The following is a 2,647-nucleotide window of genomic DNA, read 5'->3' as shown; positions in this document are numbered from 1 at the left end:
TCCACTCATGTTAATTTACCCAGGGGAAATTATTAACATATGAAAGAGTTATCTGCATCCCCATGTTTTTCACAATAGCTAAGACATGGAATCAACCAAAATGCCCATCAAATGAATATTGGATAAAGAAATTATGGGATTTATACACTATAGAATACGACATGGCAGTAAAAAAAATGAAATCCAGTCATTCACAATGAAATGGAAAACATAATACTTAGGGAAATAAGCCAGTCCCAAAGTTACAAATATCATATTTTCTTCCTGACCTGTAATAACTAATAGAGCACCTAAAAGGCAATCTGTAGAAGTCAAATTGATGCCTTGAGAAGCAATGACTTGAACAGACTTTGTCTTGACTGTTGAGAACAGTTTTTTATATATACTATTTGTTGAATGGTTTAATTAATATAGAATTAAACATATGTGTATGAAGTTAATTGAAAATAGATCTCTATAAAAAATAAGAGAGAGAATAAGAAAGGTAGGAGAAATGGGTGTTGGAGTATGGGTGGGAGGGTGGCATGGTGAGAAGAATCACCCTGTTCCTAACGCTGTAATTATGAAGTGTATGAAGTTTGTAACTGTAAAGTTGTATAGTTCTGCATACATTCCTAAAGACTCATTTATAAGGGTACAGTTTTAAAAGTTGCCATGGGATTTCAAATCCCCTTAAGCTGGGTGATAAAAGTACCATCTAAAGTGTTAAGGTGATCATATGGATAGGATTAAGGGTCTAGAAGTAATAATAGATAGAATTTAAAAGGAGTGAATGTTCCAACATGGGAAGCAGTCCATACAGCAGACTCATAGAATGACATTCACTTTAAATATCACTCTGACCTCAGAATCATCTGTTAAGGCATTCAGGTCTGACTGAATTGGCCATGAGAGCATTTCAGGCATGGAACACCAAGATGTTGAGGCAAAAAAAAAAAAAAATGTCCTACATGAAGGACCTCGGTGTGAGACGCCAGTGGAAAGAAGAACATTTTTTTTTTGTTTGTTTTGATTTTGTTTTTTGTTTTTTTAATTTTTTTACCATGCAAATTGTTGAACTCTTTACTTAGTATATAGTTGCTCTTCTGTGTATAAAGTTAATCAAAAATCAATCTTAGTGGAAAATGGGACTGGAAATGGGAGAGGGAGGAATAGGAGCATTGGTAAAGTGGGTGGGAGGGTAGATATGGTGGGAAGAATCACTATATTCCTGAAGTTGTACTTATGAAATATATAAAGTCTTGTTTTTGACAAAAAATATGGAATGCTTCACAAATTTGTGTGTCATCCTTGTGCAGTGGCCATGCGAATCTTCCCTGTATCATTCCCATTTTAGTCTATGTGCTGCTGAAGCAAGCCCATGACATCTTTATTCCTTAAATAAAAGGTTTCTTTAGGGGGAAAATAAATTAAAAAAAATTTTAAAAAGATGCTGGCTGTGGGTTTGTCACAAAATTCTTTGATTGTGCTGAGGAATGTTCTTTCCACACTCAATTTTCTTAATATTTTTATCTTGAAAAGATGTTGTAGTTCATCAGATGCATCCTCTGCATCTATTGGGATTATCCTGTTTTTTATCCTTTGGTTTGTTAATGTGATGCATCACATTGATCTGAATTTGTTGAACTATCCTTACATACCAGGGATAAATCCAACTTGTTCTGGATGAATGATCTTTCTGATGTGTTGTCAGATTTGATAACATAGTATTTTTGTTGAGAATTTTTGCAATTGTATTCAAAATATTGATCCATATTTCATATAGATATTGGTCTATAGTTCTCTCTCTTTGCTGTATCTTTTTCTGCTTTGGGAATTAAGATGAGACTGGCCTCACAGCAGGAATTTGGGAGGACAATTTTGAGAAAAATTAGGATTACTTCTTCTTTAAAAGTTTGATAGACTTCAGCTGTAAAACCATTTGATCCTGGACTTTTAGTGGTTGGGAGGATCTTTATTACTGATCCAATCTTTGCCTTAGTTACTGATCTATTTAGATTTTCTATATCCTAATAACTCAATTACGAATGATTGTGTTCAAGATTTTATCCATTTCTTCCACAATTTCCAATTTGTTGGCGTACAGCTGTTCATAGTAATTTCTGATGATTCTTTACAGCAGCAACACAAACTGAGAAGTACACAAAGCCAAGGAGAATAACTTAATTAATAATATAAAATCGTATGTCTAAGAATAAAAATTCATTGTTACTTTGGTTCCTACTAATATGTAGATGATATATAGGTAGATAGGATTAGCTAGAGACAAACTTTTCTTTATTTTTCTGAGACGTGTATGTATGTGTGTGTGCTGGGGGGGGGTGTTCTTTTTTTTTATCATCATGCTTTGAGCAATAAAAGAGATAAAATGGATTCACTCTTATGAGGCATTTTTTGTAGCAGTGTTCACCTACTTCCTCATAATTTTGTTTCAATAAAACCTAAAATTATTCTCAGGCTTTTGGTCTCAGAGGAACATATGCTTCAAGAAATAATGATCACCAGTTAAAGTTTGTGTGTATGTCATTTTCTCTGAGAGTGGTATGGCTGAATTCATCATACTGAATTAGAATGACACTTTCAGGGCCAGCGCCTTAGCACACTTAGCACACCTGCGGTGCTGGCATCCCATATGGGTGCCGGCTCT

At 34.3% G+C, this 2,647-nt stretch overlaps 1 non-coding gene across 1 annotated transcript; it reads right to left on the bottom strand.

The window, feature by feature from the left end:
- Positions 1-1,253: 1,253 nt before the first annotated feature.
- On the bottom strand, positions 1,254-1,360 carry LOC127490835 (U6 spliceosomal RNA). Its single transcript, XR_007919230.3, has one exon. It is a non-coding gene; the product is annotated as a U6 spliceosomal RNA (small nuclear RNA).
- Positions 1,361-2,647: the final 1,287 nt, after the last annotated feature.

Source organism: Oryctolagus cuniculus, chromosome 6, assembly GCF_051225735.1.
Source record: "Oryctolagus cuniculus isolate XC-2025 breed Fujian yellow rabbit chromosome 6, ASM5122573v1, whole genome shotgun sequence".
NCBI lineage: Eukaryota > Metazoa > Chordata > Mammalia > Lagomorpha > Leporidae > Oryctolagus > Oryctolagus cuniculus.
Note: the sequence above shows the minus strand (reverse complement) of the source record. Positions and strands in the feature narration are given on the sequence as shown.